Genomic DNA, 27111 nt, shown 5'->3' on the forward strand with positions numbered 1-27111 from the left:
TGGTGCATGCACCCCTTACTGAGATATAGGTTCACTATATCTCACCTATCACTGCACATAGAAACCTATCAGTCACCCCATGGCAGGCCTTATCAATCCTGAAGGCAGGGTGCTTGGTTATATGTGAGAGGGTGCCCAGGCATGAGCTGAGCCCCTCTGCAGCTTTCGGAATCTATCCTCTGGGGTTGTCAGTGGTGCAGCCTGACCATATACTCTTACGTGCATTATAACCCAACGGTAAATGCTAACTTTGAACTGGCTGCACGGAAACATGTCGTGTTTGGTGTCAAAACCTTGGAATCATACCCCCACACTAGTAACTGGTGTGGGAGTATGATCCCACTCTTCTAAAGGGAGAGACATGACAGCACTGGTATACCCAATACCAACTTAACTGAGCCCTGGCATCACAAAATGGATGCTGCAGCCACAGACATGGGTCTGGCCTCCTGCTGCTTACCGAAACTCCGTCAGGGGAGGCCTTAACAATAGGTTTCCTGTTACAGGGAGGTGTAACCACCTCCCACACAGGCTGATGTGTATTGGGGCTGGGTGAGAGCACTCCCAGAGTGCTTTAAAGTCCTGCACTGGGGACACATTTGGTGTCCCTGTGCATAGTCCAGCGCAAACTGGTTCTGGGGCTTCCAGCCCCTGCTCTGGCGTGAAACTGGACAAAGGAAATGGTTGTGGCCACCCCTCTTTCCAAACCCCCCATAGGTGGGTCCACTGAGTTAATCCAACCCCTTTCTTAGGTATAGGTAAGGAACCCCTGGCAACAGGACTTTAGATATCCCTGGACAAAACTCTGCAACTGAATCCTGGAACTTCGATGCTCTACTCAAGAGTAAAGGACTGAAGAAATCTCCCTTGGGGTCAAGGAGTGACTCCCCTGCTTGGCAGGCACCAACAAAGCAATTGCCAGTCTGCATCTCCGAAGCTCCCGCCGGACTCCGAAGTATCTGCAGCCCAGGAAGAGGATTTCCGAACTTCTCAGAGGCCCACCGAGTCCCCAGCAAAGCTGAAACCCACAGCCCTCGTGAGTAACGTGGAACCGGAACTCCTGGTCACCGTGCACATTTGCAAGTGCATTGACTTCCCGACTTCTCTTGAAGTCTTGCTTAGGGTTACTTGTGGCCCAAGCCCCGAGCAACATCTACACTGAAGATTGTGGGACTACACACCCCGAGTGTTCGTGTGCCCACTTCTTGCATTTCAGCTTGAGGCTCCTTTGCGATCCCTGGTCCGTCAACTGATGGGTCCCTGTGAAGGCAACTTTGATTTTCCTTGGGCTTGCCTGGTTGCGCCTGATGTGCCCTAACTTCCCACTGCGTGGTGAGTCCCTCAGACCTTGTTGGTCTGCACCGAAGCATATTTCTCCTTTCTGCGTGGGTTACTGTTGCCAAGGCTTGTTGTGTCCATTTCGGGCACCGGCACTGCAGCACTCGACATCCTTTGTGGGACAGCTTGAATCCAGCTCCTGGTTGTCCTCAACGCCTTCTGGTCCTTGTGACTGACAAGTCAAGCTTCACCTTCTTCACCTGAAATCACCCGACATCAGTGGGCATTCACCTATCTTGGCCCTGGTCACTGGCTAGTGACGCAGACTCTGTCCCCTCTGCTTTCAGGTTCTTCTCGACTTCGATCCAGGCTTGGATCTCTCCGGACACTTCGGATCTTCCCGGCAGCAGCACTTCTTCGTCAGCTCCCATTGAAAACGACAACGCGACCCAACACCATTTGACACCTATGCACCTGGCTTCCCTGGGTGAGGTAACTCGAGTACTCTGGTGCTCCAGTGGGTGTTGACCCTAGAACTTCCTAAGTCCAAAAGGGTTTGGTCTTAGCTCATCTCTAAGTTTCCCTAATCTTTAGAAATCGAACCGTGACTTTCCCCATAGAAGCTAACGGGAGCTCGCTGCTGTGTTCTCACACTGCACACGGTCCCCCGTGGGTCCCCCGTGTCACTACCTTGGGTGGTTCCTTGGGGTCCTAGTGATTCTACAGGCTCTAGGCCTTGTGTCTAGTTAACTCGTGGTTCTTATACCACTATTTTAGTATATGGTTTGGCTCGTCCCTAGGGCCTGACATGTATTTGTGCTATTTTACTGTACTACTTGAAGTGTGACTTATGTGTTTTGACCTCTAGCCTCATAAAGAGTCTAGTAGGGGGTGTTTAGAAATAAATACATATATTTTATATATACACCTGGTGTGGTTGCCTTTCATTTAGCCATTCAAGAGATTATAGACAGGTAAAACAAGCTGCTTCACATTCCTTCAAGACTTAGCCTGAAGGCTGCTCTCCATAGCTACCACTAGGATAGTTTTCAATAAAGGTTGTCTTTAACCTATCATCAATAAGGGGTTGTTTGGACTGGTGCAAGGTGCCTACTATAACTAGAGGACAGCATATACCAGGCCAACTTCTCACACTAATATTAAACATAGCCATAACGAGGACACACATCTCATTGGCATTCAATCAGAAATGGAAAACATGAGACTGGATGAGCTGAGACAGCAGCTGAAGTCATACACTAAACACACTAGGAAATATATTCCAATAGCTGGCGGGAAAAGGAGAATTTGATAAGGGGTGAACCTGGGTAGTGTCAGTCAGACCAAGTGAGGGCGAACTGCAGTGATTTAAATGGAGAAGACCTGTCAGACTTTGAGCTCCTGCAACTATTTTATGTGCCAGGGTGACTACGAAGACTTCTCATCTGGTTCCATAACAAACATTTGTATAGTATTGTACCTTCTTTGTAGGAAGAGATCAAACTGAGACAGTAAGTACCTTCACTTCTAATTATTGAATCCAAGAGCTGGTAAGTGGTGTGTCTACAAATGTATTTGTAATACATAGAGACAATGCCTGAAGATAAGAAGGATATTACCAAAGAGCAGAAAATGTGAGGTCTGACTTCTGGACTTTGATATTCTCTGTGAAGTCAGACTTACTGTTACATGGGGCCCGATTCACAGAACTAACTTAAGACAAAATCCTAAACTTACTACCATTTTTGGTATTCACAGGAGGCACTTACTCATTTTGGTATTCACAGAAGGCACTTACTCATTTCGGTATTCACAGAAGTTAGGAGTCCTAACTTTAGGACTCCTAAACGCCTTCTGTGAATACCGAAAGTCTTAAAGTTAGGATTTTTTTCAGTTTAGGAGTAGTAAAGTTAGGAGTCCTAACTTTACTGCTTCTAAACTGAGAAAAATCCTAACTTTAAGACTTTCAGTATTCACAGAAGGCATTTAGGAGTTCTAAAGTTTGGACTCCTAACTTTACTACTCCTAAACTGAGAAAAATCCTAACTTTAAGACTTTCGGTATTCACAGAAGGCATTTAGGAGTCCTAAAGTTAGGAGTCCTAAAACTATATGTTTATATATATGTATATATATTCACCACTTCCAGTTGCCAATATGTTCCAGAAAGATGACACAGCAAATTGAAGGTAAGGCTCCAATCTTTTTATTTCATTTGAAAGGCTGCTACGCGTTTCTGCAGGATTCCCTGCCTTGCTCACACATCGAGCACCATTTCGTTTCCACAATTTAAACTCTTTTTTTCTGACATCAAATGTTCATGGAGATCAACAATAGACTATATGTGTGTCTATTTTTCAAATTGTTACACACTGTTTTATATTTATAATGCCCTCATTTTCCAACTACTTTTCTGTTTCATGCACACATGTATTGTTTTCATTTTATTCTTTCATTTTCTTTTCTTTTTTTATCAACTACTTATGTCAGAATGGCTGTTGACTACTTTTTACATACAGATCAACTAACTTTATTGTGCCATATTTAACTTATCATGTTTTGGAGCTAGATCTCTTACTGTTTCGCAAAGGCATTTGGTTTATATGCTGACCATGTAATCACCTGCTGCCACCAGGGTCTCACTTTATGGAATGACAGTTCTCAGAGTGAAAACATTTCTGTATTCAGTCGTTCTGTATGGAAATATCAGCCATTGTATGGATATTCCAACTCTTTTCGTTCCATCCACCTATAATTGTGTAATTGCATTTATTGGTTGGTGTAAAAAGTGCAAGTGCTTTGTGCAAATCTATTTGAGAATAAAGTGCAAGTGCACTGAATCACAACCTCTCAAGATAGCAGCATGTTGCAAATTTCTTCGCTCCTACAGAATCTCAATATACCGCTTAGTGCACAGACCTGACATGAATGCTATTTTTAATTCTGCTAATATAAAATAAAACATTTGCTCAAAAGTATATTTGTGCAAAATTACGCAAAGACAATAAAGTGCCAGTGCACCTACGTATTATAGCAGCATAGTCTAATTTCACAATAATGTGCAAATTGTGCAAAATTGTGCACATTTTAAAAGTGTATGTGCTTTAAAGTATACCATTATTCCCTCTCGGGATAACATTTCTAACACAGGTATTCCTATGCTTTTTGTGCAAATTGTGCAGATGTTCTTCAATATGTACTAAAGTGCAAGTGCCTGTTACATTAGCAGATTCCCATTTAGCATTTTCTATTAGGGTACTGTCAACACCTCATTTGCCTTTGTTAATATAGATTACATCCCTCAGGTCTAAGCACTTGTTAACATGATCCTAATATATTAATTCCTGTACCTATAAAGATCATTAAAAAAGTTATGTTATGTATAAAATATATCAACTAGCCCAACTAGAGTTCATACTTTCTCCTATTAATCTATCTTACACTGAAGAACATTCCTGCAGAAATGTCTAAGATCTTAAAGATAATCTTAAAGAAAAGAGGAAGATTTACAGAACTGGGCTTCATTTCATTTTTCAGTTATTTAGGTCAAGTCAACATACATTTCTTCGTCACTGTTTAGCCCATTTGGAGTTTTGCATTCAAACATCAGGATATACCTCTATTCCAATTTCCTCAAATTGCCTTCTCTGTTCCCACCTCTCCTTCATCTCGGGACCAAATCTACTAGAGGATGTCCTAGCCCCGACCCTGTTCTCCCTCTTTTTAAATGGTCAAATTGAAACCTTATTGGCAGTGAAAGATATAGACTCACCGAGGTTAGCGAACCGCAAAATACCAGCTTTAATGTTTGCGGACGATACGCTGCTTGTCAGGGTCAAGGTGACGTTCTCCTGAAGTGCTTGCACAGGAACAGAGATGCTAGTTCCCAACTCCCTCTACAAGGCAGCCAGAGTTCCAATAATATTCACCTGGACTCCGCAACTACCCTACAGGGGGAAGGGGGGAGTGGATAAAATAATAAACCAAGAAAAGACTGGTCCTGAAACACCGGTTCTCTACTATTCTCCTCAGCTTCTTCTTAGCGCTGCTGGCTGCTCTTGTAAATGAGAACCTTAAAACAAGAACACAACACGATAACTATCAAATTCCCTTCTACTCCTAAACCTCCCTCTATGTGTTAACACCTACCCTGGGTTTCAAGCACTGTGCCCCTCTTCTGTATGTCTGTCTTCTTGTGTTGTGCTTTTATATTCCTTTCTGTAGGTCTGGATACTCTTCCAACTCCTTTCTCTACAAAACATCTTTCTATTAGTTTATTCTCATAACCTCTTTTCCTTTTAAATTCGTTTACCTTGAAATTTACTACTGGTTGACTTACTTCTAGAGTGGAGTATTCTAGCTAGTCTTCTTCTTCTGTGAATTCTTCTTGTAGTGTGTTTCACTAACGCCAATACTATTCTAAGCTCTAGCTTGTGTATTCCTTGCTTTTCCCTTATTTCTAGTTATTTACTACTTGGAACTGTGGTGAGTATATTTCTTCGTATTGTCTTTTTCAACACTATTGCATAACACGTCTGTCTATTTTCCTCAGGTTGAATTACCGATTACTATGACTATTCAGGTAAGTCTTCTATGCGATCTTTTACTATCATATTCTTTTTTCATTCAATCTCTCATGCCTCCCAATTGTACTTAGTTTCGGTCTTCTCTTTTGTGTCACAGGATGGCGCCAAAAGACCTCCGAAGTTCTGCTCTGGAAAACGGAGAAGTAATTGGAAGTCTTCTCGAAGGTAGGAGTGAATTCGTCGTCTTTTCCGTCTCTGTGGAATTTTCAGAATTCACTTCTATTATTTCTCACAGAGTTATGTATCGTTCCTGACTAGGAAAACTATTCTGTTAGCACTAACGCTGACTAACCAACTCTAATTCTGCTCTAAACTCTTTTACTCGAGAGCTCTAATTTCTAGCTGCGATTCTCTGAATTACCTCAGTGAAGTGCGCATTCCTCTTGGAGCGCGCGCCTCACCTAACCTCTGGACACCTGTGAGAGAAAGACTAGACTGCCGCTATGCTTCCAGCGTGGCCGCCATCTTGGAATTCCTTTTTCTGTTTAATTCAGTCCATAGATTGTTCTTTGCCCGTCTGTTCAGTCTTAGGCGGCAGAAAGACCCCAGCGTTGCCCCCATTACCGCCTCTTCGTCCTCTGGAGGCCTGACACTGCTACTGTCTAAGACTCCTATAGGTATGCAGCGGGTACTGGAGGAGTTCTGCACATTTTGCAGGAAGAGGAAACTAGAGATAAACCTCCAGAAAACAAAGTACATGGTTTTCCACGCTAACATTAGCAATTGCCCACACCCTCAAATGGATGGCAGGCCCTAGAAAGAGTGTCGATTTTTGACTACTTGGGCATCACTCTTAATGATAAAATGGATTGGGGAACCCAACTAAAAAAAGCTAATCTTAAACTGACACAGTCTATAGAGGGCATTTTAAAAGTATACAAAAATAGCACTCAAAAAGTGGTAGGCTCACCCGTAGAAATATATAAAATTCAGGCAAGGGGAGCGTCATTATATGGAACAGAGCTTTGGGGCCACTGCCCATCTAATACCTTATCCATTATAGAGAACACCTTCCTTAGGCAGCTCTTGGGTCTTCCCAAAAGCACACCTCTAACACCACTAAGGATGGACCTTGGAGTTGGCCCATTTGCTGATATAATTGCCTCCCGACCACTTTTGTTCTGGCGGTGTCTATGGAGCATGCCTGAGTTAGCAAATTATATTGAGGAACTGAAGGATGTTATGACCATTTTGGGAGCAGGGAATATACCATGGCTGTCCCATATTAGGAAAACCTGTCAAGCATTGGGCTGGGCAACCATATGGTTAACACCTGAAGAGACTTGCCCCTCCATTCCTAAAAAGTCCCTGTTCCTCGCCTATAAAGAACACAAATTTGCCCAATTATCGCAGAGCATCAACTCATCAAGTCTGACTTCCAGGTTTCTGGAAGTCAAACAGCAATACAAGTTAGAGTTGGCTCTGGATAATATTCAACCCTTTGTCACAAATAAATAGATTCTACAATTTAGACACGGGGTGCTCCCACTCCATGCACTTACTAACAAATGGAAAGGAGCTACAAAATTAGACTGTCCTGGGTGTATTGAGACCGAAGAAACAGAACTCCATGTTCTTCTCTTCTGTCCTGCCTACAGAAGGTCAAGGTCTAAGTGGGTGCTCCAGCTCTGCAGAAATGTGGGGATCAGAGACCACACTGAGGCCTTTAGGTTATTAAAATACGAGACACACCCTCTATTTGTCTTTGCTACCACCAGATTTTTATTTGCGATGTGGAGTATACGTAGAGGCATTATAAAGAAAAAAGAGCTCGGAAATGACCCAATTGTGCCCATCTGTTAATTATCCTACTAATTTAAATTTGCACATCTCCCTGCCATCAAAATTGTTTTGAAATCTCCCCCCTTCAGCTACTTTACTACTTTTATTTCTTTAATCCTATTTATAGTAGCTGTTTTTAAATGTTTTAAATTGTGTTAATAGATCTCCTGATCACGATTGATACCTAAGGTTGTAAACTATAGGGTGACGAGTAGTAGTGGCGCCGGTAAACACTTCATGAAATTGTAGTATATCATTTCTTGCCGGTTTTGAACGATATTCTGTATTACTATTAATTCCATAATTTGCTGTGTTTTATCATTTTTGTAATTTATGAATGAATGTTATATTTAATTGTGCTTTTATGGCTGTACAGCCGAAATAAAGTTTTTTTGACTTGACTAGATAAAATGTCATGTCTTCCACTCTGCCCTCATGAACCTCATTTACATGCCTTGCAACAGGGTATGATTGGTCTCTGTTCTTTACTGCCCTTAAATGTTGCAAAATTCTTATGTGTGCCATGTGGATTGTGCTCCCCACGTATGTTAAAGGGCAGGTGCATTGCAGCACATAAACCACATGGTCACTTTTGCAATTTAGGAAACATGGAATTTTCCACGGTTTCTCCATTAGGGGCAGTTTTATTTCCTTCATGTTCGTCCTATGCCTGCATGCTTTACACTTAAGGCATTTGGTAAAGCCTGGATTGGCCTTAAGCCAACTCCCACTCTCCACTACCTCAGGGCTGCACCAGTTCTTGTCTCATGGAGCAAGCCCTTCTATATGTGACCATGGGTTTACAGGAGATTTTACTACCAAGAGTAGGACCCGACTTTACCAGGTACCAATGCCTATTCATGCAGTCTCTCACCCATGCATGATAGGCACTGTACCTGGTTATCATTCGGACTTCCCAAACTGAGGCCTTGGCAGTGCCATATGGTTTTTGTTTTGCAGTTAGAATCTGATCACAGGGCATTCAGACACATGCATCAATGTAAAAACCGGTTGCAAACGGGAAGATTCTCAGAATCTGTCCCTTTGCGACCGGTATTTTTGCATTTGGGATGCATCATCCCAAATGCAAAAATCGCAATTTAAGGAATCTCTAAATTGCGATTCCTTAAATTGCGAGTGCATTTAAGGAATCTCAAATTGAGATTCCTTAAATGCAATGCATGAAAGTGAAAAAATTAGCGATTTCGCTAATAGGGGGAGCAAATTACCATGAAGTTGAACTTCATGGTAATTTGCAAAAACTTTGAAAAATGCACTTTTGTGCATTTTTCAAAGTTTCATGTTGCGCACACACATGCCCTTAGAGCATGTGTGTGTGCAACATATGTGCACAGATCAATTTCAGGGGTGCAATAGGGTGTCATTTTGACACCCTTGCACCCTTGAAATTGCATGAGCAAATTGCGAGTACCTAGTGGTACTCGCAAATTGCTCATGCAATCTCCAATTCATTCCTATGGGCCTGGAGGCCCATAGGAATGAATGGGACGGCATTCCTTAATTGCGACTCGCAATTTGCGACTCGCAATTAAGGAATTTGTAGGAATCGCTATTTTTATAGCGATTCCTACATGCATAGGCTTTTGCAATTCCTTAATTGCGATTTCTTAAAAATCGCAATTAAGGAATCGCAAAAGTCTTTGTTGATGCATGTGCCAGTTAGTCTCTACTTTTGCCAGTGCTTGATTTAGAACTGCTTTGCTGTACCCTCTTTCCCTGAATCTTCCTGTCACTTCTGCCTGTGCTAACGCCAATGAGTTCCCTTCACTACATTTTCTTTTCATGCGCAATTGTTCCGCATATGAGATACCCAACTTTAAAATTGTTGGATTAAAGCTTTCAGAGTGTAAAATGGCATTCCCTGCTGTTTCCTTTTTAAAAGTTTGTGTATGTAATGTGTCATTTTGAATAAAAACTTCTAGATCTAGGTAGTGTAGGCTGTTATCAATTATGGTTTTGGTGAATGCCAAATTAAGTACATTAACATTATTAGCAGTTATAGAAACATTGGCACATTCCAAAGAGCCCCTCCAAACAATAAAAAGATCATCGATGTATCGATACCAGGCTCTGATGTTTTCCCTCCATTTTGTTTTATAATCATCTCTGAGCACCTGCTCGTCCCACCAGCCCATATGCAAGTTTGCATAGCTGGGGGCGAAGCAGGTGCCCATCACCATTCTTCTCAGTTGCCTATAGGTAACGGTTCCAAAGAGAAATAAATTATTTTCTAGACATAGTTTTGCCATCTGTATAAGCATTTCTGAATGTTGGTATAAAATCAATGGTTTCTTCCCCAGGAAATGTTGGAGAGGTCTTAGACCATCTTCACGAGCAATACTAGTATACAAAGAGACCACATTGAGAGTGATTAACAGGTTGCCTCCTTCCCATTGTATATTATGACATTTTCTCAAGAAGTCCCCTGTATCTTGAATGTAGGAGGGTATCCTGTAAAAAGTAATCCAAGTATCTCGATGTGGTCTCAAACAAGCTCCCAATAGCCAAAATTATTGGCCTTCCTGGGGGCACCGTCACGTTCTTGTGGATCTTTGGGATTAGATAAAAATGGGGGTAATGGGGTTTTCTACTTTCAGGTAGTGGTATTCTGCTTCCGTAATTAACCCCATCCCTCTCCACCTCGCCAGTTCCTTGAAGAACTTTGTTTTTATCTCCAAAAGATTACTTAATGGAACTCGCTAATAGCCTTTTGTGTCTTTTAGCTGTTTCTTTGCTTCTGCGTTGTATTGTTTCAAGGGCCAGAGGACAACGTTGCCCCCTTTATCCGCTTGCCTCACCACTATGTCTGATCTTGCTTTAATTTTGTACATAGTTTGTTCATATGTCCTTTCTTTCTCTTTATTAAAGTTTTTACTCAATTCCTTCGCAATTTTTAAGGTCTTAAACAGCTCTTTCATAGAAGAGATTATCGAGTCCTTGGGTAATGGAGGTATGAAGGTGGACTTTTTTCTAAAAACCGTTGCTTTTGTTCCATAGATATTGAGACCCATTCTATCTGCTGTTTCCTTCAGAGATGGGCCTGTTGTGAAATTTTATTGTGTTCTTCCTAGATCCTCCAGATCACTCAGCAAATTTAGATAATCTGTCACTAGGTGTTTTCTGTGTCTTGTCCTTAATTTTCTGAGTCCTTCTTGCTTTTGTTCGACTGATTACTAATATTTTCTTAATTTTAGCTTTCTTATATAGTGGAAAAAGTCAATTCGTGTCTGTGCATAATTAAAATTGGTTCTGCGACAGAAAGATAATCCCAGGCTTAAAATATCCATTTCAGCTTCTGATAATACTAAATCTGTAAGGTTAATGACAGTGATGGAATTTGCCTTTGTGCTTAGTTTCTCCATTTCAAATTTTTTGTTCTGATCCTCGATCTCAGCTGCATGCCTGCTCCTTCGTCTTTGTCTGCTCCTCTGTATCCCCGACCTCTTCCTCTCTTTGGCGGGCCTTGTCTGGCACTGTTGTTTCTGTCCAACCCTAAAAAAATATATATATATTTAAATATACTTACCGCAATCTTCCTTTCCCGAGCCTCCAGGGTGGAACACTCCTGGAAGAAGAAGAAGACAACCTAGAGGAAGAGAAGAAGGGAAGAATCAGAAGAAAGGAAAGAAGAACTCTAACCTTGTTGATAACCAATATCTGTCCTGAATTAAAATACACCTTTTTCAGACCCTCCCTTACACAATTTACTCATACTAGGCCTCGAATGGCTGAAGCAAATTTGCCTGACAAGCTGACATGATTATAAAAGCTTAAACATGCATAACATTTTTATTTCTTGACCTTTCCATGGACATAGTTTTCATAAAGAATAATAGTTGCATAAATGTTTTCATCTAACTTTCTGTATGTTTCAACATACACAAAGATCACTGTTAACTAATGATTAGAATTTGTCATTTAGTGAGGTGATGAAGAAGTCCATATATGACAATACAGCATTTTTAAGGGAAATGAATGGTGTGAAAGTCTAAGAAAAATAACATTGTATTTGATAAGAAATGTTTCACTCAACATTGCTGTCTATGGACTATTGTATTTTTGGTGAGAAGACGAGGAGTGATCCTGTTCCCATGAGAGCATCGAAAACTGATTGGCTGACTGGTGATAGAAGAAGCAACATGTTGCAAAAGCTTCAGAATGTGATAGCTATAATAGTGTGTATTCCTAGAGTAGGTTCAGAACTCTCCACACACTCTAACCCACATGCAGTCAGATATTTCTCTCTGATACCCTACCCAATGCTCATGCTGATCTGAGTTTTTCAAACTTCTCATTATGGGAAGTTCTGCTTAGACTGATTTTTGATTTATTGAACTGATTTTATGCTGAAAATGTATGCTTATACTCTCACTCTCTCCCGTACTAGAACTCTTTATGGGTTTCGACTGACACTATTTCCATCCATTTTCAGAATAGGGATTATCTTTCCTTTATGGAACACCCGTAATGCATTTTATTGTGATTTATTGATAAATTATTGATTAATTGATTTCTAATAAAATGCTATGACTACATTTGATGAATTTAACTTGTGATCTAATAAATATGATTAACTAAATATTTGAATAATTATACCCTTTAACTCATACCAAACTATCATTATTGACTGAAAACAGATTAGAAGTTGTGATTATAATTTATGTGGTATACAGATCCTGATCTTCCGTAAAACAACAGCAAAGATCAATTGCCTCAGTGACAGAAGGGATTTGCCCTATGATAGTAAACCAAGATTTTAATTGGAACTGATTCCCGCTCCAGCAATATTGTACAGGATTTTAATAAACATGCTCCAAGACTTATTTTAACCCCTTCAATGCAGCACGCATTTTGCCGTGGTGCGGGGGCGCTAGGGGGTGAGCGCGGCGCTGCAGTGCTCGTGACGGAACCACGCCGTCATGAGTCACAGGCGGCGTGTGCTCATGACTGCGTGGTTCCGTCATGACCCTGCCCGCTCATTAATTCGCCCGCACAGCCGGGGAATTAATGCCGCATGGGCGGAGCGGCAGCCGCATGACCGAACCACGCCATCATGAGCACACGCCGCCTGTGACTCATGACGGCGTGTTTCCGTCATAAGCACGTAAGGGGTTAACAAAGATTGTGCACTCTGCCTGAAGTCTGGCAGATCACCAAACTGGGTCTACCAGGATTCAACCGCTACTGCGACAGTGAACAGATTTTCAATGCAGGTCGCAATTGTAAAGTGAGACCCATCAGAGAAAATATGGCCTCTGGAACAGGGGTGTGTAAAATTTGCTTTATTTGTTTTTGCATAATTATGTGACATTTTGGAAAATTATACCAAATTGTGCATCATTTCACTCTCTATATTAGTGCAAAAGGCATCCGTGCATCAATTTTTGGTGCAATGGTGTATTTAATCAAAGCACTGCGAACAACAGCAACTCATGTTCTGTTGTTCTCATGCATTCTGTGAATGGGGCATTTTGTAGCAAATGTTTACAGTGAATAGGGAGTAATTATGCAAAGTGTCATTAATGGCATAATTTGGGGAATTTCGCGTAACAAACATACAGCAAAATTCCTGGAATTTTATGAAATATACTATGTTATTTTTATTTCACCTAGATCTACTCTGGAGTGAGTTGGCCTGCTTGCAAATCTCTGGCAGGAACTTTCAGAATAACATGTTATGGTATATAGCAATTTAATGTGAAGCTTGCCTTTGATAGTGCCATGCTCCCAGCTACTTGGGCACTGGTAACACAGGATATGGACTGGAACCAGAAACAGTCTGACCTGGTTTTCCATGTGTGTAAAGATATATTTTCTTGCTATATCAGGACAGCACCTGTGTAGAAATTCAGAGATTCACACAGCGGCACTGGGATCCTCACATCATGGAAGACATCCGGATAGATCCCTCTTGGACAACAAGCTATTGCCTACTGTGAGAACTTATCATGGATACATCACTGCTGGTGCATTTCCTTTTGTTGGTGCTCTGCTGGTGCATTTCCTTTTGTTGGTGCTCCCCCAAAATGCACCTTAGAGCACAAATTAACCTAGAGAACCAGCTTTCTCTCTGCCCTTGTGGTGGATTTAGGCTTGATATCCTTTCCTTTGTACTAAAGAACTGGAAGTGCTTCTCAATTGCCAGACCAGATGAAATCCAGGGACATGAAAGAAAACAAGTTCATCTTCCTGAATGACTAGAACTGACCAGGGGAATGGACTGTGGCTGGGCCTTGGCTGAAGAAGTGATTGATCTTACCTCCCACTGCTAACTGTGCCCTCGTATCTCATAGCTCTCCATTGCAGCTTGGGAACATAATAGCTGGCCAGGAGAAATATCTTCAGTATTCAAGTAAAGTTGGAACTTGGAGTAAAAGACATTTGTGGAGGACAAGATTTTCTGGTCTGTCCCACTCTAAACATTTGGCAATGAAGTCTGTGGCTTCAGTGTGATACCAAAATCAGGTAGTCAGTCTTGTAGAATCACACCCAACTATGGTTTTTGGCCTTGTGTCGTTGGTGAATTCTAAGCTCCATAAAAATGTCAAAGCCTAAAGTCAGAAACCAATGGCCAAAAAAATCAGCAACCTGACCAGGACAATAATAATTTCCACCTTTCCCCAATTAGAGCTTTAGGCGCAAACCCAAAGACTTTAGCAGGACCTTACATTCAGTGCACCAGGCCTCGGGTAGCCCACTCTGGAGTAAGCAGCCTGCTTAGCTGTACTGACAGATTTTGATCCCCAGAACAGATACTGAATGCAAATACTAATAAAGCAACTGGAACAGGCAACATGGTGATCACATTAGGGACTCAACTTTGGCGTCTGCATCAGGCCCGTAGCCAGAAGTATTTTTTTATGGGGGGCATGGCCCTCAGCTACGATCAAACATTAAAGCTGTGCCCTATAGATCCATTCTTTCCCAAATACTGATCATACTACTAAATAAAGACCACGAGAATATTGAAAGGTAAGTGGATATAGATAAGTATAGATTTATTCATCTTAACTCCAGGACTACATACCTTGAAGATATATATATTGCATAAATACATATACGTGGAATAAGGTATAGAATAACTATATTTACTTGCCTCTCAATATTTTGGATTTCACATTCTGTCTTCGATATTCTGTGCAATTAATATTCTGGTTTTGATATTCAGATGCACACTGTGTGATTCTATGTGAAGGAATATGTGGCTCTTTTAAGGTACAAATTAAAGCACACTCAATCAACTTTTTACAATCCAACTTTAAATACTGTCAATTAGATGGGATTTAAAGTAGAAGGGTGCAAAGTTGTAAATTAGACTTACTCACAACTTTGTGTATTTTCTAAACTGTTCAAGATTTGTGCAATGCAAAGCTTATCAAGTTAATTAAAAAATATATATTAATAATCTGGCCTCAGCTCAGAACCCTCCCTCCCACACGTCTTACCTAAGGTGGTGGATGTCTAGCCTCCACACTGACATTTTGTTTTGCTGGAGGATGTCTTACATGGGACATTCTGCATCAAGAAATCATCGCACCTGGAAGGCCTGAAAGGACAAATCTTAAGTCATTTAAACATAGAAAACCTAATCTGCTTGATTAAATGTGGTGTTTCCTAATTCCAACCAACTTTATAAGTGACATTTTAATTGAATTCACCACTAACTTAAAATAACTTTACGGGGAGCTTGGAGCATATCTAAGCAAGACATTTTTTTTAAATTAAGGGCAAACTATGTTTTACACATATTAGCGATGCAACAATGGCGAAAACTACAAAGAATTAAAATGTCATTTTACAGGGGAAGTTGCGAGGGTCCCTCAATGAATTTCACTATAAGGGTGGGACAAAAGATGTATAATTCTATTACATTTAATCAAAAGCAGCAGTCAAAACTGCATGGACTTGAAGCAGGCCCCGACACTGACATACACTCCTCACAGTTACAAGCAGGTTGTGTGAAATGTGTTGTACAAAAGGAGACCTTCGTTAGGCATCAACCAGCAAGGCAGGTAGGCATGGTAAAGTACAGTTGATTCTGTGAGCATGGGATAGGTCCATTTGAGGCCTATAGCGTGGCTGAGAACACTAGTGCCTTCTCCAGTTAGAGGAGGCATACATAGGGAATCAGCAGCACTGCCTCTCATGCTCTGAGTTGTGGTTTCACGGTTTGCATCTAGGATCCTGCTCTGTAATAACATCTCCTTTTGATCCTGCTTGCATGGTACCTCCCTTTTGGACACTACAGAGTCTGCCACTTCCAGAGTAAAGGCCATTCTCTACTCTTTCACATGCAGTCGACTCCTTGCATAGGACCCTCATGGTGGCATCCCCTATGTGGCTACCATTGATTAGACAAGAAAGCACTTTTCTGAGTGATGAATGTTGAGAGCATGGAAACCTGCCATTTGTACTAGAAATTGAAAATATTTACTTGCCGAGTGATTGTTCGGCATTACTACTGGTGCAGATAAAAGTCAAGCTTTATGTTATGAAACAGTTTAGAGACTGCCATATTTCAATGTATACTAGAAAGCCAAATCACCTCCTTAACAGATCTTGGACTTCTCAGCAAGTAGGCTGTACTTTCCAGCAACTATACCAGCCTATGTAGACATGGCTGATATGCATTAGGAGAGAAGGTTTCAGCACTTCTTACCAAAAGCATATAATGAGAAAAGCCAAGGGGGGGGGCATTATTAAGCATTTGTGCAAAAAGCAAAGTGGATCAAGTAACAATGGTTAGAACGTATTAGCATTTTAATGACCACTATGCAAGGTGATTTTTTAATATTACACTAAGATCCCTTTAAGAAAATAAAGCATTAAATTGTGCTTTTAAATCACATGAAATTGAGTTTCATTTTATGTAACTCAGGATGCACGAAGTTTTCTTATCCCTTTAGGCTTTTAGCCCTCACGCATTCAACCTTGTGAGCATTCCACTATGTGCACATTCCCTCTGACGTTGCCGGTTCCTCTACACACGCTGCGCATATTGTTCTTTGTGTCCTTTTAATGATAGGTCACTTTATGGGCAACTTAGTAGCCATGTTGTATTTTAAACTTGTTCCTTGTTCTCGAGTACCAGCCTCTCAATTTAATATGGTTCATTGTTGGCAACACTATGTAGTCTCTATGTTGACATTGAGGTTCATTTCAAGCAACCTAGTATGCATGTAGTCTCTTGTCCTATTAAGTCTTTAGCTCTCACACATTCTTATTTCAGATTACTAACCAACCTTGTTCGGGATTCTGGTGCATTCAAGGAACTAACCTACCTCCATTTTGGATAGCAATCAATTCTTCTCAATTACAGTGAGTTTTCAACTAGTTTGGAATGTTCAACAATTGTGATTATATTTAATCCTCTACTAGACCACTTCTGATTTTCGCCTCTGACCCTCTAGGAGCTTATGGGCCCCACGTCTTAAATCACAGCTGGATTCCTTGAACTGTTTCACATTCATAATTACCCCTTTTATTTTACTGCGTCCTTGCTTACATCACTTCATTAATGCTTGCATGAATCAATTCCTGGTGCTCCCGTCCCCCTCCTCGTCACGTGTCCCCAAGGTCCTGATGTAGACCCCCCAACAAGGATGGAATCACTTTTATGATTACAGGGGTCGAAACGTCGACATATTTTACTGTGTATCAAACATAGGTGACAGAGAATTTTATATCTGTACCTATTATGTTATGTTTTTCTCTATATGCATTTGCCAAGTAAATGGCGGGAGAGGTTCTACAATCCTTGGATGTATGTAAACACATTACCTTCCCCTTCCTGTACACCATTATGCAACCCTTCCTCAACACTCACCCTCTCCCTCTCGCTGAGCACCAAATTTTATGATCTTTTTGTTTCATACAATCATAATTTCTTTGTTTTATTCATCTTTTTGTGATGCAAATTAAATCACAAGTACTTTTTGACTTCTTTTGTGATGTCTAAATTATTTGTATGTATACAAGAATTGATGTCTTTCTAGTTGGTTTGCAATTGAACTCTACTGTGACCACTTTCTTTGTGTACCATTTAAATCACATGAGCCAGGTGTGTTGGCCAAAACATTATAAGGTATAAGTTCCTCTTAAAATCTACAATTACCATTTCTCTCTGTGTACCTAGCTCTTATTTTGCTCCTTTAGGCCCTCTTTTACTTGCTCTATTCTTTTCCAATCTCTCAATCTCTTCCCCGCTGCCTCTCTCAACCTTTTCCCCACTTTCTGTTTGCTGCTGCATCTATCTTCCCATTTCTGTCTCTCCTGCTCTCATTTGCTTTTTCTATTTACTCTCCTTTCTTTCTCCCAACATTCATTCCTTTTCTAGAACCTCTTCTCCCTACCTTCTCACCTATTCTTCTTTGTACTACTCAATATGTTTTATTGTCACTCTAGCCCTCTTCTCCATAGACCATGCATGGCAACTGAAACTTTCTCTTGGCTGTGCATGGGCATCAGCAGCATCAGCCACCTTTCTTTGGCCACTGTGTTTTTCGCTGTTCCCCTGTCCCAGAAGCCTACTATCATGGAAAAAGAAGTCAGTGCAATGTGTCCATCATGTCCCTGCAGCTTGTTGTCAATTCTTGTTGAACAGGTCATCAGGATACATGGATTTGGTGGGTTTTAACTCCCTTAGGGCAGATGACTATCCGCTGACATCCACCACACTACTTTTACAGTGCGGTGGACTTTAAAGGTTCATTTACAGTACTAAAAAAGAAAATGTTTCTGGTAAAGACACCAGAATTCTTTTTTCCCCCCAAAATCAAAGTTTACATGCAAGGGAAATGCTTCCCATAAGTCTCAAGTTTGATTTGTTGTTTTGCTGTATTGCACAGCACGCTGTATGCACTGACATTACAAGCAAAGCAAAAGTGAAAGCAGACTGCGATATTGGAATCTGTGGGGATCCACAAGTGTCCTAACCCACAGCGTTTCTATACTTCCCCCCAATAATAATAGTACCCCTCTAGTGTGACTGAGCTATCGCCATTGAAAGGAAAAGCCCCTAAGACACAAGGAAGATCAATATTTTTATTTGCAAATTGACCAATCCTGGAGATGTGGATAGCTGTGGTATTTAGGCCAGAGCTCGGTCTGCACCCTGGGAAACCTGCAAGGACCAGACATTTCTTTAAAAATAGGTCCCTAGGGTAGTCTGGAGTAGGGTAGCTTACATGGATCCCAATACCTTTTCTTACCCAGAATGCCCTACAAACCCGAACCCTTGGCTAAATCACTGAAGTTCCTCATATTTCTGTGAACGATAATTCCAGAATCTGTGAAGATTCATATACTTCCTACCAGCCAGCATTCCCACACTCCTCCCAATAAAAATGCTATCCCAAATCTTCACCAAATATTATTCATTTAGCACGGAAATTACACAGGACCTCATAACAGCAATTTATTTGCTATTACCATAAATTAAATAAAGATAAAGCAGAATTTCAATGGATGCAATATATTTAAAAAAACAGATGACAGTTGGTGGTAATTTACGAATTCTTTGAAAAAGCACTTTTTTGCTTTTTTCAAAGTGCCATGTGGCACACATACATGCCCTTAGAGGTGCCTCAGGGTGTCCTTATGACACCCTTGCAACCTTTAAATCGCATTCTCAATTTGCAATTCTCTAATTGGTAATCGCAAATTGAGAATGTCTTCCCATTCATTCCAATGGGCCTCTACGCCCATAGTAATGAATGGAAAGGTATTCCTTAATTGGCAATCGCGATTTGCGATTCGCAATTAAGGAATACATAGCATTTTACGATTCCTTAATAGCAATTTGATAAAAATCGCTATTAAGGAATCGCAAAAGGGCTTGTTCACACACATGCCCCCAAGTCTTTTATGACTTTCATAGAATCTGTTTGAGGTATGTCTGTCCCATGAGGATTCCTTATTGAATCCTGCTTTATTTAACAAGGCACTAGGAGCCTGATGTACTGTTATTTCATTCTCACATAGTCGCAGAATGGTCTGCTTAATTAATATTCATTACGCAGGTTGTAATTTGCAGTCCTTTGTGATTCGCTGCAATCACAAGGATTGTGGCCTTTAAAATACAGCAGCCCACAATCTATATGATTACATTCCAAAACAGAACACTCCTGTTTTTTAAAGCATTCCATGTTTCATAAAGGAACCAGTGTTCTTTTAAAAAACATAAAGTTTTCCTAATTGGAAAACTTTGGGGAAGCTGGCTGTGGTCTCCTGCATAATTGCCTACTGTTCCCGAGGCTGCCAGCATGATTCCCAAAAGAGAATAGGTTCTATAAGGATCCCTTCCTCTTGGCAACTCAATTACTAACCCAACTCAGGGGTTGGTAGCTCATCAATAGTTCGCAATTTCAATCATAAAGCATTGATGCATTCCTTTCCGTATCAGAAATAACTGGGGATTACTGTTTTGTGCCCTCCTATTAATGATTCAGAAAGGATTGCATGTCATTTTACAAATCAAAAGGAGTTTTCTGACTCACAAAAGGGATTTTGTACGTAAAGAAAAACATTTTTACACTCGCAAACCGGCAAATTTTTGTTAGTCACAAGGCTTGCATGCACAAAGGAGACTTGTACATCACGCCCAAGATCACCAATTGTTGGGCGTTTTTCCAAAATGAATAATGAAGTCTCCTACAGTGTCCATATGCAAGGAGATCATAGGTTGTGCAGAGTGAGTGATTCATGCAGGTTGAAACACAAACAACTATTGTGGCATCGGTCTCCATGTGTAAGTTTCTTTTGGAATTTAGCAGAAATGGGAGATACCCTTAAGATACCCTTAGGGGGCTGAGAAATGTTAGTGCTTGAACACAGGGAGAGCTGATCGGAGAACCTTGATGAAACCCCAAGTAGTGCCTTTTCTGAATTTCTAACCTCTTAAATGGTTAAAGAAATTTGGGATGAGGCAGAAGGGAATGCACTGGGGGCTCCGCAAAGGGGCACCTTCATTATTTCTACCCCTCCTACCATCACATGGATTGCCTGAATACGGATCTACTCAAGCCGTCATCCCACCTGTAAAGGCTCATGTGGTGATGTGAGCACACTTGGAGAGAAGACAGAAGGGCCGAAAAGTTTATTAATTTTTCTACATACATCATTATTAAATGTGTAAGTGTTGTTTTGTTTTTGGTCTAGGGTAACATTAGGTTAATATTCTGCATTTAGACAAAAGTTCTTTACCTTTGAGAAGTGATTATCATCCCAAGAAATATAATTCCTCAGACTGTTACTGATGTTCACACTGGTGCTAAAATGAATAGCCATCTTAAACCTTCTCTCTTTGGCTTCCTCCATTAGAGGCTTTCTTGACAAAAGCAACTCGGCATCTGATACTCTTGGACTCCACAGCCCTCCCATTAAAACCTCCATGTTTTTGAACTTCTACTTGCAACTTATTAGACTTGGCAATGCAGGAGAGTTTCTAAACTTATCTACCAATACATCCTTAACATCTTTGTCAGAGATGAGGCTGAGCCAGCAAATATAAATGCAAGATATTTTTTCATTGGGCTCATGATCTGGGATATCAGAATTTGAAGATGATCTTCTGCCTGAGAAAGGTGATCTAGGCTGTGTGCATGCATCTGGACAAATGGAGAAAAATATTCTGGTGCTCTAAAGGGATCTAATAAGGATTTCACTTATATAATAGATGCTATGTTATTGAGAACCACCCTCCAGGGTATACTAGTAAAAGTTTTATAGAGCATGAAATGAACACTAAAAAGTTACCCATATGAGCGGAGTCGTGTTGGGAATGCAAAAAGATAAAGTAACTGTGGATTTCACATTGTGCAGCGAAACTCCACACATCTCACCTTCAACAGCATTGGATAGGGAATAATAAAGACTCTATAGCCTCTACAAAGTAGATGCTGTTTCCCAACCCTCTAAAGAGGAAACAACATGTTTGGAATCACCCACCATCTTAGATCTTCAGTCGATGTAAGAAAAGGATGCTCACTCATTCCTGACAGCATTTAAAGATCAACGTGCTGTTCTTAACCAACAGGAATGGATAAGCGACTAATGAAGGAACCATTGAATAGGAAAATATTTGATGGTTTGTGGCATGCAAATCATCTGTTTAGACTTGAAAAAAACTTTCAACAATGCGTTATATACTGTTGTCATCAGACTTTAATAGCAGGCCATCAAGGATATAGGAAGACAGGGGAATTTCTTAAACAGCTTTTCTTTTGGTAAAGGATAGCTCGAGATATAAAAGAACACATAAAATGTATTGCCACCTATAACAGACACCTCACAGTAAACCCAGTGGTCCATTATAACTGTTGCCCATGCCCAGTCGACCCTGGAATTGTAAATCAATGGACTTTATCATTGAGCTTCCTATTTCTGAGCAATACACTACCACTCTGGTTATAGTTGACTATTTGCCCAAACCTGTTCAATGCTTTGAATTAGCCACGGATTTTCTAAAGGTGATTGTTCTACATCATGGACTGCATAAGGCCACCATTTTAGATTTTATATATGTAGAGGATTCCAGTTTATCTGTAAATTAACCACTCAGGTGGGCATAATGCACTTCCATTCCATCCGTTGCCACAATCAGATATTGGGTCATATGTTGATCACACCCTACAACAATAACTCTGCTGTGTCTTAAAGGACCACCTAGAATACTGGTCACAATGGCTTCCCCTAGCTGAGTTTTACTATAACTATTTCCTCCACCGTGCTTTAGTTTTTTTTTCCTTTTTGATGGTATCATTCTTGTGTCTGGCTAAGAGATTTTTCTCCATCCTTAATATCTACTGTACAGAGTGTTCTGAATAATATAACAAATGGACATCAAAAATCTTTGGAGAGCCAAGGCAGGTTATAAGAGATGTTAAAAATTGGCACCAGGAGGCTGGTCCCCTGTACAAAATGAATATTCTTGTTTGCCCACCTTGACGGAATCTATCTTTTACAGGTGCCCTCCCTAAGTTCCTTCCCAGATGTGTGGGTACTTTCAAGATCACTGGCTTAGCCAGGAAATCTGTGGTACACACAAAAAGACTTGCAAAATGACACATAAACCCAGTAGTTTACATCTCTTGGTTTAAGAAAGCAACCAGGTGGCACAGCTTCCAAATGTAATGGTGGGGTCACCTGAGTATAAAGTAGAGGAGATACTTCATTCCCCATGCTTCAGAGTGCAGTTACAATATCTAGTGTCCTGGAAAAGGCATGATGCCTCAGATAGATCTTGGGAACCTAAGTAATTATTACATGCAACCTGCTAAATCTGGTCATTCCACCATTGTTTGCCTAATAAACCATATCCTGATAATAGGGGTTGGAAGGGCTGTTTGGGGAAGGAGGGTAATGTCAAGAATTCTGGAGTTTGTGCTCTCTGGGGATCTTGTCAAGTTTCAAAGGGAATTGTCATTTATTTCCCTATCCACAATACAAGCTTGTTATGGGCTGGCCTTGAAGACTGGCTGAAGTGCCAGAGGTGGCTGGGGAGGCAAAGGAGTTTAAAGTCACAGGGTAACAAAGATCACCACTTCTGGGGTACGGTGAATAGAGCCATAACATTCTGGAAGAGCCGGAACATTCCAGTATATTCTAGAATGAGCAGGATGGTCCTGGACACTTCTGAGTCATTAAGAGCTAGGAAGATTTAAGCACCATTTACAGTATTACACTTTGCCTGGCAATAGCGGTTTATGGGTTACTTTTCTGGTCAATTTGTTTGCACTGTATACAGTCACTGCCCCTTTTTTGTTTTGTTCATCTTCAATTCCCTCAGGTGGGAATGGATGCTCAATTACTTTAGATATATTGTTACAATGGCAGCTTGACCACCTGGAAACGTATTGCGTTATTTACTTTTCATAAATGTGGTCAAGACTCTTGATATTTGGATGTAGCTTTCATTTGTTTTCATGGCTCATAGGGACAAAGAAGATCCTTGTGGTCAAACAATACAGATATCTATGAATATTGTTTAATGAGGCCTGGGCGGAGCTTGCAGAGTTTCACTCCATGGAATTCTGCACAGTTACAGAAAAACTCTAACAAATTCAGAGGAGGTCAGTGAGCGGGCAGAGTATTATATTATCAACTATCATGTCCACGTAAAGAAATTCACAAACTCCTATTGTACCTGTAGTTCAGAACATGGGACATTAGATGTGCCTGTTGCATCAAAAACATATGATTTCAGCTACAGGTTTGAGGTTGGTACCCCCAAGACGTGTATGATCTTCTACATGCAGTGCATGCACATGCATTAAAGTAACTTCACCTCCTGCATATTCTGCAAATAGCACAGAGGTAGAGCCGAAATCAGCAATCACCTGTTTGTAAACCACTCCCTTTACTTGTGGTTTGATCAGTCAAAGTCAGCAGGCCAAATAAGCGCCCCAACTGAATTTGGCTACATTAATTTATTAATGGGTCCAGCTGCTCTAGTCATTTGTTTCTCTTGATACATTCAATTCAACAGTAACACACAGACAATATTTCAGTTTACAAAAGAAGTCTGCAAACTGCACATTAATGACGACTGCTCAAAACAACACTCTATCCTTGAGCTCCCTAGCGCTGTCGACCTCTGGAACTCTGTGAAGCACACAGCGCTAGCACTGCTCCCAAAGCGAAAAAAGGAAACACACACACCTCCACACCCATGTCTGTTGGAAAAGGATATTTTGCATCACATTGCAGAATGCAAAATATAAAGAAATATAGCCACATTAAAAGCTGTACTGAACTTGAGTTTGGGGGGGAAGAGCAAGCTAAAGTAAACTCAACTCACCCATTTTTAAACGGCACTGTTCGGTTTGGAAATTCCAAGACCCACGGCTCATAGCAAGGCCTGGTCAGATTCTTCTATCAATTGTTTTTGGTTCACGGAGCACACACCCTTCCTTTCATAGCAAGTTGCTGCTCAGAGGTGCCTAGAGTAGTCACTGCAGATTTGGTAGAAGGCGGAGCATCCCATCCAGCAGTGGCAAGAGAAGGTGACAAAGAAGAAGACAGATTTTTTAGCAGCCCTGCAGTGGAGAATGAAGGGCACAGGGCAGGCCGCTGAATCCCAGTTGCATTGCATCCAGCAGATGGTAGATTCAAAGGAGAAGAAAAATTGCTGTGGGCTATAGTCCTGCTAGACTGCAGCACTACACTCAACGGGACTAATGGGAAGCTCTAATGCTGCATGGAGTAGAGCAGACACAGCCACTCTGAGATTGATGGAGGCTGCATGTGGTGCTCCACTGATTGCTTAATGTAACTAAGGAGATCACAGTAGTCCCCAGTCATTGTAAAGCTCCACACGGGGTAGGCATTGCTACCATGGCACTGAAAACCTCCTGCGCGACTTGAATCCCAGCTTACTGTTCAGTCGATGTTTGATAGGAAGTTGGAATGCGCTCTTTCAAAATGAGGCCTGAAACACCCCGACAAGTGACGTTCAAGTGTATCTAAATGAACGCTTGAGAAGTAGGATTCAAATAACAAACGTGTCAAGCCTCGATCTGAATCCTGACACATTTATTATTTGAATCCTGTTTCTCAAGCCTCTTTTTGATAGCTTGAACATTGCTTGTCTGGTTGCTGTGTTTGGGTGCAGCAGTATACTTCGCTATGCAGTGATTTGCAGAGTTTTTGCAGAACTCCGCTCTCCAAGCAGAGCGCGGAGTGGCAAAACTCTGCAAACTCCACCTGTAGATCGTAGTTAGCCACCCAGTCCTAATGGTAATCTTTCTCTTGCTTTAGCCCATTGAGAAAAGTATTGCAGTAATTCATTATTTACAAAAGGTACCCTAACCAAGACCTATGGAGGCCTGTTGAGTGTTCCTGTAATTATGTCCTGTAGTGATTACCCTTAGCCCTTTTAAGCTTCCAGTCATAATTACTGTGTCTACTTTTAAACCACTGAGGACAAATATTGCAAGCTAGCCGTTTGGCTACCAAACTTGAATGAGGTCTGAATGTATGCATGTGATATCTCTATAGTGCAAACCTAGCCAAAAGGCAACAGAGTGCAGTACATGGTCAAAGGCAAACATAAAGTAAATGAATTATAAAAGGTGGCTTGTAGACAGTTAATGAATTGGGATGTAGTATTCTTTCAAGAGGTGGGTCTTTACCTTTTTCATAAATTGGAGCAGCTTTGGGTCGGACCTCATGGATACAGGGATGTCTTTCCAGATCCTGGGTGTGTAGGTGAAAAAGGCCTGCTATCCTGTGTTTTCTTTTTACACTTCATAGTCTGTAATCTCATAGTGCTGTGGCATAGGGATTGCTAAGAATCACCAGAGATGGCGAGCTTTTCTGCAAGATAAGGGGCGCTGGTTGTGATGGCTTTAGAAATTTGACAAGGCTGTTTTTTGGAGATGGTGCTGGCTAGCAAGGTGAACCAATTGAGCTCTGTCAGGATGAGAGAGATATGATCATATTTCTTCAGGCCCAGGATGAGACATGCTGCGGAGTGTAGAATGCCCCTAGGGGGAACCACAGCAGCGTCTGGGAAGCCATGTAGTAGGGCATTACCATCATCAAGATGCAAGACAGCAAAGGTTTTAACAGCTGTTCTGAAATCATTTTCTAGAAGAAATGGTTTGGCTTACTTTAGAAGAGAGAGCTGGAACCAGGCCATCTTTGCTTTCTTTATAATGTGTTCCTTGAACAGATGTCCAGTCTTTTAGCTTGATGGCTGAGATCAAACACCATAAGAGAGTACTGGAGGTGGATCCTCAAGTATATACTTCCAGATGAAAGATCAACACAAAATAATACTTGAAGAGAATATGATCATCACTGTTAATTTTCAGTTCTGACTTCTTGGAAGAGAAGGTGATCAATAGATATTTGAGAAGTTTTCTCACCTTTAATGTATCAATGCATGCTTCATCATTTGACGACCTCTCACACTAGGGTAGGAACAATGCTACCCCAGTGAACTGAACTGAGCGAAAAATGCCCTAGGACTTCTTAAAAATCTGTTTTCAGGACAGTTACTTGGGTCTTGTTTCAGGCAAAAGCTATTAAAACATACCTAGGGGTATACTCAAAGGTTTCCTTTATTAGTGAGTAACCTCTGGTATCATTAAAAGCATTAAAAATGGCCATATGGTAAAATACAATGAATCACCAGGCCATCCAGAATCCATAAGTTACCAACATGTTTCGACCTATGCAACAGCCTAAAAAAGGTTTCAGGTCTTCTTAAGGGTATAAAGACTCCCTAGCTATGGTATCCAATCAACTAGCAACCAATTGCGCCTCTGAATACCACCTCCTGGGGCGAGGTCAGGTTCTCAAGGTCAGTCCAGGAATAAACTGTTCAAGAATACTGGCACAAAGAGAAACATATTGGATCAGGCATTTTGATACCATGTCCCCACGGGGTCGTACTGATAAATTTGAATTGAGCTGTTTTCTGTAAAGTGTTTTATCTTTTC

The sequence above is a fragment of the Triturus cristatus genome, chromosome 5_1 (genome assembly GCF_964204655.1).
Source record: "Triturus cristatus chromosome 5_1, aTriCri1.1, whole genome shotgun sequence".
Lineage (NCBI taxonomy): Eukaryota > Metazoa > Chordata > Amphibia > Caudata > Salamandridae > Triturus > Triturus cristatus.